Source organism: Sus scrofa, chromosome 9, assembly GCF_054392235.1.
Source record: "Sus scrofa isolate SSC_HxYL_T2T_F1_AM1 chromosome 9, Sscrofa_HxYL_maternal_Yorkshire_Landrace_v2.0, whole genome shotgun sequence".
Taxonomy (NCBI): Eukaryota; Metazoa; Chordata; class Mammalia; order Artiodactyla; family Suidae; genus Sus; species Sus scrofa.
This window is the reverse complement of record NC_139391.1, coordinates 110,704,595-110,718,449: the sequence shown is the minus strand read 5'-3', so window position 1 is coordinate 110,718,449 and position 13,855 is coordinate 110,704,595. Positions and strand designations below refer to the sequence as shown.

The 13,855-nt window shown below is 47.6% G+C and overlaps 1 protein-coding gene across 5 annotated transcripts in view; it reads left to right on the top strand.

The window, feature by feature from the left end:
- The window catches only part of ATXN7L1 (ataxin 7 like 1), a 462,010-nt gene that overhangs the window by 14,919 nt on the left and 433,236 nt on the right, over nt 1-13,855 (top strand). For all 5 annotated transcript variants that reach the window (XM_003482700.5, XM_021063506.2, XM_005667724.4 and 2 more), the window contains exon 2: nt 3,095-3,574. The gene's annotated coding sequence lies outside the window, so the exon portion shown is untranslated. The remainder of the gene's footprint in view (nt 1-3,094; nt 3,575-13,855) is intronic.

Genomic DNA, 13,855 nt, shown 5'->3' with positions numbered 1-13,855 from the left:
CCACCTAGGTTGGCTTTGTCCCCTCTCCCCCATCAAGACCTGTTGCTGAAGCTGTGCTGGTGACTGGAACCCAGGCTCAGGAAGCACACACCCCAAATCTCAGCCTTTCAGGGTGACTCTTCAACCAAGCGAGGCCTCCCCAGCTTCAGGTGCAGCTGGTGTGGGAGAGTGACAGAGGTCCCAGACGTCAGGACTGGCCCTGCTTCTAATTAGCTATCACTCAGCCAGGCTGGACTTCCTCTCCTTATCCGCATGGCAAAGGGCTGACCTCAAAGCTATTTGCAGATCTAAAACTCCACAGGGAGTTCTCGCTCCTCTAAACTCTGCCCCCCCCCATTGTTCTGCCATTGCCTGAAAGCCCTGCAAACTGGGAAGCACTGGGCACCCCAGCCCTTCTGGTGTCTGTGAGCCCTGGACCTGCTTGGTCCAAGGCTCCTCCCAGATACTGTCCTTAATGGATTTGCCATCCTCTTAGATCAGCGATTTAATGAAAGCCTGGCTGAGCCTGGATTCCGAGCCCGGATTTGGGGTCCTGGCCAGTTGAACCTCTTTCTCAAAGCCACGTTCACAGACCAGGAGGCTGGCAAAGCAGGGGCTTCTACCTCATGCCTGTCCCCTCCACTGGGTGTCCTGTTTCCAGGGTCACCTAGCAGTGATATGCCCTAAAAGAACCCCCATTTGAAGAGTGGGGGGGCACTCACGCCTGCCTGTGGTCACTCGCACTCTCCATACAGTCAGAGACCCCAGTCCAGACTTACAGGCTCCAAGTTGACTGCTGCCTTGGTCATCTTTTCTCTGGAACCAGTGACACTGCCCCCCAGGGAGGCAGGAGGAACAGGCTAGGATGTTGCTGCCTTCCTCGCCTGGAAGGGCTCCAAAGTGCAGGCAGCCCCAGCAGGTTTCCAGGGGAAAGTTTCAGTGGCTCCCCAGGAAACCCCACCTAGCTGGAAAAAACAGAGCATGTTCACTGCTCATCATGTGCATGACCTCATTTAACATATACACGCTTCACCCCGGGCAGCCTTAGGTCATCATCACCCCAGTTTACACAGCAGGAATGAAGTACAAAGCTAAATAACTTACACTAGGTCACAAGTATTTGGCACCAATGGTATTTATAAAGTCAAAGGCCATGCCTTTACCCCCTAAGCCGTGTCTCCTCCAGAGTGGGAACAGGTCACCTTGGTTTGTCTACATAGACTAGAGACCTTTGCTATTATCATTATTATTATTACTATTATTATTATTATGGCCACACCTGCCACGTGTGGAAATTCCTGGGCTAGGGGTCAAGTCAGAGCTGCAGCTGCCGGCCTACGCTGCAGCCACGGCAACGTGGGATCCTTAACCCACTGAGTGAGGCCAGAGATCGAACCCACATCCTCACAGAGACAATGCTGGGTCCTTAACCACAATGGGAACTGAGACACTGCTTAGCAGTGAAAGTCAAGAGAGTCCTGAGTTGGCAGATTAAATACCTAAACCTGAACAAAGATCCCACAACTTTGGAGAAATGAGCTACTGAGGTTTGAGAAGTTGTATCTTTGGGGTTCTAGGCACCTTCACATAAAAAGGGAATCAGACTTTTTAATGTTGGCATTATAGTCCTCAAGGGAGTCAGTCTGGGTGGAGAAGGCATTTCAAACAGGTTAACACCCTGACCCAACCGGGGTCACTGACAGCCAGGGTGGGGGCTTCTGGTGTAGCTCACCCTCCTCACCAGATTCCTTCCCACTGCCAACCCTGGTGGTGATGGTTATTTTACTAAGATGGGAAGCATCCTAGTGTCTTTCAATTTACTGAAAAATTGCAATGAGTCCGTGGTGGCACTTCCAATACTCCATTGGCTGGTTTGAGGCAGGCCTCCCAGGTGTGAACCTCTTATTGTTTTGAAAGCACTTTGGCTTAAAGCTGGAGGTTCCAGAGTTGGCCTTAGAGGGTTGATACAGTACTACAGAATAAACTAGAAACCAGCTAGATGCCAGCATGTGGATTTTCACACCCTCTCCCAGTTCCAGGGGAAACAGGCTTTCATCGGGCTCAGGGAAAGAAGTTGAGAATTCTCATGTCTCTAAAGGCACTCAACCCACAGTGAGGGTGGCAGCTGGATGTGCTCTGTCAGGGACAAGTGCTGTTTTGTTTTGTTTTGTTTTGTTTTAATTTTATTGAAGTATAGTTGACTGACAGTGTTGTGTTAAGTTCTGCTGTATAGCAAAGTGATTCAGATATATATACATATACACACACATTCTTTTTTAAAATATTCTTTTCTGTTGTGATCTATCATAGGACGTCGAATCTAGTCCTTTGTGCTATATGGTAGGACCTTGTTGCTTATCCCCTCCATGTATAATAGCTTCCATCTGCTAACCTCAACCCCTCACTCTTTCCCTCCCCCAATCCGCTTCCCCTTGGCAAGCACACGTCTGTTCTCCCTGTCTATGTATATGCTTCTCTTTTAAAGATAGGTTCATTTGTATCATATTTTAGATTTCACATATAAGTGATACCTTATGGTATTTATCTTTCTCTTTCTGACTGACTTCACTTAGTATGATAATCTCTAGTTGCATCTATGAGGCTCTGAATGGCATTCTTCTTTTTTATGGCTGAGTAATATTCCATTGTATATATGTGGCACATCCCTTTATTCATTTATCTGTTGATGGACATTTGGGTTGTTTCCATGTCTTGGCTATTGTGAATAGTGCTACAGTGAACATAGGGATGCATGTATCTTTTTGAACTACAGTTTCGTCTGGATGGATGTCCAGGAGTGAGATTGCTGGGTCATATAGTGACTCCCTCCTTAGTTTTCTGAGGAACCTCCATATTGTTTTCCATAGTGGACGTACCAACTTACATTCAGAAAAGGGGTGTTTAAATCCATGCTGTCTCCTCAGAGTTCCTCAGAGAACATAAACCCAGTCAGCGCTTTGGCTTACAGGAGAATAAAAGCTGACACCTTTCACAGAGACAGCCAGTAAGTGTGATGCAGGAAAAATAGAGGCATTGACCGTGAAGCCAGTTCTTCACAGTTATTATTAGCAGCCCCATCCCCATCATCATCATGATTTTACTCTCTCACTTATAGGCCAGGGGAAGGTACCAGAGACGATGATCATGGAAGCCATCAAACACACCATTCCTGGCTAAGAAAACGGCCCCTGCCATAGTTCCCAAGGAGAGAAGCATCCCTAAGCTGTTGCTCATCCAGACTTTGTTGTGTCTTGACCTCATGACCTGCACCCTCCTTTGGCTCATGTGACTGGACAAAGGCGGCTACCTTGTCCAGGACCTCCATGCATGGACGGACTGGTCCTGTCTGATGTGGCCCAGCTCAATCAACCCTGCCCAACTGAGATCAGTCAAGTTAGATTTTTCTCTCTGTGGGAATTGATTTTGGAAATAATGAGAAAAAGAGCCAGCTGGTTGCAGGACAAGAATCAGGAAGACACACTTAGAAGAAAGGTGTGAAGAGTGCAGACACAGAGTCACAGTGATGCCAAGGTTCCAGGACCAGTGGTTCTAAAACCAGATGCTTCTGCACACAGGCTGGCAGCTACCTTCACAGGTGGGTACCATATTGTGCTCAAGGTGGAAGATGTACCTTTTGCTGTAACTGAGGATATATGTTGTTACAACAGAGTGCCTTAGACAGAATGTTGAAAGGAGTGCTTCATGTGGAAGGGGAGAATCCCAAGTGGACACGTTGGATGGGAGAGGTAGTGTGTAATGGCGAACGTGTGCAAAGGAACCGTGTGTTTCTTAGGATGTGTGAAAACTTAGTCTTGTAAGGTCAGGAGAGAGCACAGTCGGGGCCATAACAGTTATCCTCAAATGAAAACACAGGCTTGAGGAGTAATCGAGTGAATGGTATGCTAAGTGGGGATATAATTTAATCCTTTTGAAGCCTTGCCAAAAATTCTGGCATTTGAACATGCACCATGGTGTTAGTCAAGACCCTTTTGGTTTTAAGTGACAGTGAACTCAAATTAACTTACGAAGGAATTGGATGGCTCACAGAATTGAAAAATCTAAGGATGGAACTGACTTTTGTCTTGGCTGGGTCCAAATGTGCAGTATCATCAGGAATGAGTACCTCTTTTTCTCTTGGTCTTGCTTTCCTCCAGTTGGCTTTACTCTTTGGTTGGCAGCAATTTCCACACTTGACATGATGGCCAGCACTGGCTTCCTGTTGCATGCTTACCTCCTGCCAACTGAGCAGCCTCAGCAGAAAAGGAGTAATTCCCTGGGGATGCAGCAGTGTCCCAGGGATAGCTCTCATTGGTCCACCCCGAGACATGTATCCATCCCTGAACCAATCACTGAGGCCAGGAGAGGCAGCCGTCTGATTGGCCTGGCCTGGGTCATGTGCTCAGCTTTGGATTTGGGGCATGATGCCAATTCCACCAGAAGACATGGCTTCACTTAACAATAGAATAATGGTTGTCACTAGAGGGTGTTGAACAGAGAGTCACAATAAATAGCCACCTCAGCTCCAAACAAAATAGTTGAGTACAACTTCCCTGAGGTAGTGACCCTTGAACTCCTGACCTGAACTGTCTGTAGCTGCCATGAATACTGAATGACTTTCTGATTCCGATATCCATGAAACCTCACCATAATTTCATCAGGGTTATTATTCACAAAAAAAGAAACTCACTCTAGTTTGTTTAAACAGAAAAAGAACATATGAGAGGATAGTAGTAGCTCACAGAATTTATGCCATGTTAGAAAAAGAGGCTGCAGCCATAAACAACACTCATAGCCCTGCTAGTCCGGTCACAGGTTTGATTCCACTGCTTTTGGCCCCTGTTATGGGGAGTCCCTCTGCCCTTGCTGCCTCTGGGGGCTGCACATTCTCTGCCGTGCTTTGCCTGCATCACCAAGATGTAGCATCACTCAGCAGCTGGCTCTTTGCTTTTCACTCTTTCATGCAAGTTTCATGTTGCTGCATCCAACTGGCAGAGCCTAGGTCATATGTCTGTGTCCCAGCTGCACAGTTGGTCTGGGAAACTAAGTTCTGATCTCCTCCCTGGTGAGGTAGTGACCCTAACAGTGGCCTATTTTCCTCATTTAGGAAGGCTGTTCAAATGATGCTGGGCTGGCACCAGTATGACCCACGCCCACTATGCCACACTCCAAATAGGTCGTCTTCATCCTCTGGGTTCTGGAGAGAGAAAGCAGTGGGACCAGTGCTCTTTATTTCCACAAGTGGCTTCCCAATAAATCTGTGAGTTTCTGATCTTTGTAACCAGGGGCATGCAGTTAACACAGGTTCTCTGGCCAATGAAATTCAGATAAAGTTTTCAGATAACATTTCGCTTGAGGACAGTGTTTCCTTCCCAACAAGATCGGATTGCAGAAGCTCATGATTTCTTCTTCAAAAGGAAAGCCCTCAGTGGGTCTCTTGACAGTCCCTATAAAATGTGGCCTTGTGGAGCCCTCCCAGGGTACCAACACTCAGACATTTAAGAGGTCTTTTAAAAAAATTATTATTAAGTATAATTGATTTACAATGTTGTGTCAATTTCTGCTGTACAGCAAAGTGACCCAGCCATACATTTATATACATTCTTTTTCTAATACTATCTTCTATCATGGTCTATCCCAAGAGATTAGAAACAGTTGCATGTGCTGTGCAGCAGGACCTCATTGCTTATCCATTCTGAATGTAATAGTTTGCATCTACCAACCCCAAACACCCCATCCGTTCCTCTCCCTCCTGCCTGCCCCTTGGCAACCACAAGTCTGTTCTCCATGTCCGTGTCTGTTTATGTTGTGTAGATAGGTTTGTTTGTGCCACATATTATTTATTTATTTGTTTGTTTATTGTCTTTTTAGGGCTGCACCCTAGGCATATGGAGGTTCCCAGTCTAGGGGTCCAATTGGAGCTGTGGCTGCCTGTCTACACCACAGCCACAGCAACGCAGGATCTGAGCTGAGTCTGCAACCTACACCACAGCTCACGGCAATGCCAGATCCCTTAACCCACTGCACACGGCCAGGGATCAAACCTGTGTCCTCATGGATACTAGTCAGATTCATTTCTGCTGAGCACAACAGGAACTCCCTGGGCCACATTTTAGATTCCACATACAAGTGCTATCATATGGTATTTGTCTTTCTCTTTCTGACTTACTTTACTTGGTATGAGAATCTCTAGTTGCGTGTTAATAAGCCTTTTTATAGAGCTCTACGAGTTCTGCCCTGGGTTCCTATTTAACCACAGACCATCCCCAGATATTGACAAGAAGCTGAGTTTCCAGGCCAGGGTCTTCCTGGTTTGACAAATGCCCCTTAGAGTCTGGAATCCTCTAGTAGCACTTGCCAGGAGATTGAATTATCTGACCCCACTCCTGTGCGCCACCCCCCCGCCACCGTGACAAATCAGGAGCTGAGGTCATTCCATGAAGAAATAGTTTTTGAGTATTAACCATGTCCCAGGCATGGTGCTATCACTGGATATCCTTTGTCCCCAGGGAGCCTTCAGGCAAGTAACTTAGCTAAAGCTGAAATGGAGCAAGGGGAGGCCAGAGAGGGGATGAAAATGTTCAAGTGCTATTATCCAGAAGGAGATGCATAGTTTTCATTTTTAATCAGACTTACTGATCAGGGTGACGATGGATGCCAAGATCTTTGACCTAATGTAGAAGCACAGTCATTTTATTTTCTGAACACATAACCTCACAAAGAAATGTCTCCGATTGCAGAATTCATTGGTATAAAAGTCTTATAAAGGTATCACCATTAAATACATTCAGTTAGACTTACTAAATGAGAATAAATGAAAATGTAATAAATGAAAAGAAAATCAGAGGGAAAAATGTCCACTTTTGAAAAAGAATGTATATATATATGTGACTGGGTCACTTTTCTGTACAGTAGAAATTGACAGAACACTGTAGACCAATAATGGAAAAAAATCATTTAAAAAAACCCTCCCCTCCAAAAAAAAAAAAACCAACAAAAAAAGAACATCTAGCCAATACAGAGTCAGTTGGATATACATAACTGGCCATATAGGAAGTCCAGTGTTTGACCAGTGTCCCCCCACCCCCGCTCCTGGGGACGTGTGGAATTCCTCTTAGAATATTGGCATACCCCACAAAGCAAAACACGGACTTTGACGCTAGGGAAAAGAGGATGCTTCTGCTCTACACCCCAAATACTCTCTTCAGGCCATTGCCTCTTTTCCACGGAGGCGGCAGGTGCCCATGGAGACCACTAGGTGTCGCTGTGAACCTGGGGAAGTGCAGCCTCACGCTGCAGGCACACATCAGCTTAGTCTGTTTTCAATCAACACGTTGTCAGTTTTTCTCCCCAGGCCCCAGGGGTGTACTAGGAATTTTTATTTCTTGAGAAATCCTGTGATTCAGCTGCCCTTTATTGGCCCTGCGCGAAAGAATGAAGGCTGTGCTTGCTTCACCAGCTCTCCAGGCAGGAGGCTCGCTGGCAAGGCCACCAGCCACCTCTCTCTCTCTGCTTCTGCCTTGTTGTCCCCCTCCCTTTGTGCCTCTTCATGTCCCTTCCCTTTTTATCTTTCTCTCCCGCGGCTCAGTGACACTAATGAGCTCCCAGCTGGTCTGTGGGAAGGGTCCCATCCTGGAAGACTTGTCCAAGCCCTGGTGAATTTCAAGGCACCCAAACCAGCTCTGGCATAAACTAGCTTGTAAATTCCATCCTCTCCTTCCCCTTCTGATTCTACCCCCAGCCTAAAGCAGCTCCAAGATTAAGGCAGTGTTGGGGTGGGAGTGACAGGGGACTAAGCCATCTTACTAGGAATTCTGGACCCTAGTCCTGGCATGAAGAGGCCACACCTGCTTTCAAACCCCACCTCCCTCTGCCACTTCCTAGCTGTGAGACCTTTGGGAAGTAACTCACCCTTTCTGAGCCTCAGAGTACCTCCAGCTGCATTACGTTAAATAAAAGTACAAATATAAAGGACCCCATGGTATCTTGCAACATGGCAAGCATTCTATAAATGCAGAGTGATTTTGTTATTTATTATTATTCTATAAATGCAAAGTGATTTTATTATTTATTTGTTAGTACACAGACATATCAGCACACGTTTCTACCAAACAAAGGCGTAGAATTTGGGACCCTCATTTTCTGGAACCTGTGCCAAGATGGTGTGTTAAGGAAACAAAATCCAGGGTTTTTTATTCAGAGACGCCAAACACCGCAGCTGATTCTAACCCTCTGTACTTAAGTCGACAGTGATAAAAGTGTTTTGAGCCCAGGTGGGGCTATATTTGTCAATAGCCATAGCTTGCTTGGCGAAATGCCCTGATCGCTGTCCTGGCACCTTCCAGGAAAAGGCCACCCATGGGTGGACCTGGCCACTCACTCCCACCTCCAGAAGGTTTGGTTCGGCCCTCCTGGTTTCCAGTGACCACACTGCTGCTGTGGGGTTTTGTGGGTGGCCACAAGGTGGAATCCCAACCGTGGATGCCCTGAGGCTGCTCTCTGCAGGGCCTGCGGCCACATACCCAGGACGGCTTGGGGGAACGTGAAAAGAAGGCCGGCTGGTGGGTTAACCAGGCCTTCCTGGACCACTCTGAGGAAGCCAAATGTCAAAAGGAGCCTCTGCTGGCCAACATGCGTAACTGCAGCCTCTTCTCCTTGGGGAGGAGGGGGCTGTTTCTGAGTGACCTAGACCTTGACAGAATGTCTCTGGAAGACACTTGAATACTCATAGCCAAGATGAGTCTGCTTCTGTTGAGCAGCAGACAGGTGGAGAGTGTGAGCAGAATGGAGGAAAGAATAGATTGTGCCTTTTGCACAGCTCAAACCTGTATGCGCTGGGCTTGCAGGATTGCGGAAGGCTCGCGGCTGTTTTAGATCCCAACTCATGCCAGACAGGAGAGGATGCTCTCAGAGCATGTCTGCTGGTCCTGAAGCTGGTATCGATGCTGCACGTATGAGGGTTTGATTTCTGCAGCCTTGAGAAGCCTCGAGCTTTGAGGGAAGAGATATTTGGTCAGAGGATCCATCTGAGGGTTCAGTCATCTGACTTTTCCCCACTGGAACACAATCCAATGGGAAAACTGAGCCCTTGGGCTTAGGCTTGCGGAGGCACACCCAGCTTGGTGTTCTGGCTCTGTGACCTCTGGACACGTTCCCTTGTCTCTCCATCTCTCAGCTGTCCAGACAGTCTTCCAAAGAGTGCTGTAAGGATTTGGAGGTTTTGCAGCTAGTGTGCCCAGCACATGTTAGACACACAGTTGCAATCCTGAGATTTGTACAGACCTAGCTGCTGACTAGGAAGTTGAGGAAGCTCAGCGAGGTCGACCAGCACTCCAGACCACTAGTGGCCTCTTCATGCCAGAGCTTGACAGGGTCTACACCTGAGCAGAGGGCACCTTCTACTGTTTTAAACGTTTGTGAAAGCCTCGTGGATTTCTCACCAAAGCTGGTAAGACTATAACATGGTGCAGTCACTTTGAAAACCAGTGCTGCAGTTTCTCAAGAAGATAAATATAGAATTACCATATGACTCAGCATCTCCACTCCTGGGTATGTACCCCAGAGGAATTAGAATATGTGTCCACACAAGAGCTTGCACATTAACATTCATTGCAGCATTACTCGTAATGGCCCAAAGGTGGAAATAACCCAAATATCCGTTAGTAGATAAATAAAATGTAGCATGTAGCATCTGACGCGATAGAACATTATTCAGCCATAGAAAGGAAAAAAGTCCTGATGTCTGTGACAACATAGATGATTGTTGAAAACATGGTAAGGGAAATAAACTAGACACAAAAGGACAAACATGGTATGATTCTACTTAAATGAAATATCCAGAGAGGTGCTCAATCAATGGGTGCTAGGGTTTGGGGATGGAGCATGGCTGTTAATGGGCATGGGGCTTATTGGGTGGTGATGAAAGTGTTTTGGAGTCAGATAGTGGTGAGGGTTGCACAGTTCGTGAAGATACTTAAAAATTGCTGGATGTAGTGGTATATGAATTAAATCAAATATCAATACAGTTGTTACCAAAAAAAAAAAAAGATGTTTTAGCATAGCAGCTGGAGGGTATTCTGACTGTGGGCGAACACAGGAGATGGGCCCAGGGAGTGGAGCTCTTGTAAGCCTCATGTATGAGTCAGATGAACCAGCTTCCCTCCCTCAGCTGTGCCCAGGGCTGGCGGGGTCACAGCAGCTGCAGACAATTTGGGATCACCTGGAAGTACAGGGCTGCTGAGCATGACGAGGGCCCCACGTGGGCAGTGGGTAGGATGCCCTCATCCAAGCGCTGGGCCAGCCTCACCTCGCAGGCACCACACAGGAGGAGTGCAAAGCTCATAAGTGTGCTTTGCCTTGGTTTTAAGACTTGCACGGATCATGTTCTCCACACCCCAAATCAGGGCTGATAATTATGGTTTGTACTCATGGGAAGGGTGGGTGATATCATTTTCAGTAAGACTGTCTCCAAAAACCTGATCAGCAGGCTTCAGTTTTCCAGGACACACTCGCCTCCCTGTTTCCCTCTAAGCAGGCAGAGTTCTTAAAAGCACAGACTCTTTTGGGAGTCACAGGCCACAATTTTTTTCGTACAACTGAGGTCTCCTGGTAAAAGGCCTTGAATCAGAACTATGCTTTTATGCTTTTTCTGACTGAGAGCTAATCTAATGCATGGCATGGATTGAAGGAGGTTACCTGGGACCTTTCCCACAGCAAGGCGTGGAGTCCAGACGAACAAAACACTGTCCAGGCCTGTTTGCTCCATTTCCATGATGCCTGTTTGAAATCTCAACAGGATTCAGTTTAGTGCAGCAGAAACACCAAGGGCCACACACACACACACACACACACACACACACACACACACACCCTATCCCAGATAGCAAAAGGAGGCAGGTGTATTTGGGAAGCACCATTTGCTGTTACGTAAAATAGCTGTATCTGGTAGCTTCCACTAAGAGAGTGACTAAACCCGGCGGGGCCACCTTTGTCTAATAGGGGAACAGACCTAGAAGAACTCAGGGCTTCTTTGGTAGTTGGGGCACTCTTTCCAAAACGTCCTGCAAGGTTCCCATGTGCCCACCATGCTCCACTTTTGCCACCCTGGCCCAAGCCACCGCCATGTCATCCCTGGACTAATCCAGTAGGCAACTCATAGGTCTCCCGACTTGCCCCCCTGCTCCCTGGTTCCCTGAAGTCTAGTCTCAAATCAACTCTCAGAACGACGCTTTTAAAACAGAAAAGATGTTGCACCCCCAACCCCGAAATATCTCCTCATCACACTCCCAGTAAAAGCCAAAGTCTTTACAAGGGTTTACGAAGCCCTACAAGCTGAGCCTACCATCCCCCGCTTCCCCCCCCCCCATCCACGCTCACCCACTCCCCCCCACACACCTGCTGGAAGGCATCACCCCTGGTCCTCATGGTCATCACTCTGCTCTTCCTCGTGATCTTCAGCCTGGCCTTGCCTTTGCGCTCTTGGCCTGAGGGCTCGTCCCAGTGGCCCGTGTGGCTCCTTCCCCACTTCTGCTGCTTGACACTCACCTCACCATGGGGCCTTCCTTCACCACCCTCCATACTCCTGACCCTTTGCATTGTTCTCAGTAGCATTTACCACTGTTAACACATGTATGTACATATGAGATATGTATACACGATATATGCCTACATTTGAGATGTATGTACCTATGGTATACACACACACACACATGCACCCAATCTGTTTATCTATTATACCTCTGGAAATAAACAAAGATCAGCCGTAGGAGAAAAGCAAAGGGTATGTATGTATGTATGTATTTTTGCCTTTTTAGGGCCGCACCCGCAGCATATGGAGGTTCCCAGGCTAGGGGATGAATCGGAGCTACAGCTGTCAGCCTATACCCCAGCCACAGCAACTCGGGATCCCAGCCGCATCTGCAGTCTGCACCACAGCTCACGGCAACACTGGCTCCTGAACCCACTGAGCAAGGCCAGGGATCGAACCTGCATCCTCATGGATACTAGTTGGGTTCTTTAACCACTGAGCTATGATGGGAACTCCGCAAAGGGTGTTTATTGCTATCTTACTGTAGCAAGCGAGTCAGCTACCTTCACGCGCATTTTGGCAGAGACTCAAAGGCGGCCAGAGGAGTGGGGAAGCTTTGTAGTGGGGGCTGTGCGCCTGGGGAAGTGTAGGTGGGCTGCCTGGAGGGGATATATCCTATGGTGCGTATTTAGTTTTCTCTGGTTGGTCCCAGGTTGGAAGCTGGGCTAAAAATTAGGGAAGCTGTCTGTTGTTAATCAGGTCCTGGCCATTCCCGTCTGATTGTTACAGAAGTTATTGTTTAGCTTCCTGGATTGTTACTAGAAACAGCAATTCGGCTTCCTGCAAGTCCGACTTACAGCACGCTGGCTTCCTGGGCTGCTTATTGCAGATAAGGGGGTTGGTTTCCTGGGCAGGTTGCTGCAGGTTGTGGATCCCAGTTCTATTTTTATGTATGGTCCAGCCATTGTCCGTTTGTATATTCAGCCTCTCGTCCCCCACTGGGGTGTAAACACTAAGAACCCTGTTTGGTTTACTGCTATGTCCCCAGAGCCGAGAATAGTGCCTGGGGCCTCGTGGGCACTCAGTAACTGTTTGCTTTTCATCATCATAATGTTTGTCTAGATCTAGTTAGAAAAGTTGTGGCTCTGCTACATGACTTGGGTAGAAAACCAACTGCCAGCTTGCTTAATTCAATTCGCTTCTACAAATGTTTGTTGAGTGCTTGCTACACACCCAGGAGGCTCTGGATGAGACTGGTTATTCACTCCAGGTGACACAGGACAAGCATTCGCTGAAAGTGATTGACAGCCAGGATTCGGAATGCTTTTAGCCTTTGCTCAACATCTCTCTCCTGCTTGGAACTCAGAGCTAGCTCTAAGACCCCTTCAGCCTTCAGGTCTTCCCTCCCACATCTGCTTTCTCCAGCACCCATTACCTGTGATACTCATTTACTTCTCATGCAGCGCCTGGGCGGGTGGGGGTGACCAGTTGTCTTTTCAAAGAGCTGGTATCTTCTCAGTTGGATTGTTCCTTTAGAGCAAATGCCACGTCTCACCCACCATACGCATGACACATAGTAGGGTTTCGGTGATCTGAGTCACCCCCAACTCCCACCCCACCTTTTGTCTGAGATTTTCCCTGGGCTCCAGATCAGATGTCTCAGGGCCTCAGAAGAGTTCCCTCCTCCATGCAGGGAAGTCACGTCTGGCTCAGAGCTGCCATCCGGAGGTGATAAGCAGCATACTGGCCAAATAACCCAAGCCTGGGGCCCATCCTTGGGCATCTCACCTATTTTCGATTTTATTTTATTATTTTGTCTTTTTGTCCTTTTAGGGCCATACCCTCAGCACATGGAGGTTCCCAGGCTAGGGGTCCAATCGGAGCTGTAGCCACCGGCCTACGCCACAGCCACAGCAACGCGGAATCCAAGCCACATCTGCAACCTACACCACAGCTTACGGCAACACAAGATCCTTAACCCACTGAGCAAGGCCAGGGATCGAACCCATGTCCTCGTGGATGCTAATTGGGTTCATTAACTGCCGAGCATAATGGGAACTCCTCAACTATTTTCTGATAAAGGCTTCCCCTTAAGTGTTGTTGTTGTTTTTTGTTTGTTTGTTTTTGTTTTTAATATCTAAGTGGTTCCAAAATATATGTTCTTCTGGATAGGAGACTCCAGGATTGGGTTAATTTATCTTTCAGATAGACCACTCAAGGAACCCAGAAACAAATGGGCCAGGATGGATTTGCAAACAGCATATTTGGCGACATTGTATCAGCAGGCTGCCTTCATCCACAGTGGACAGAAAGTAAGCTCCTCAAGGGCAAGGAGCTGGGGTTGCTGTGTTT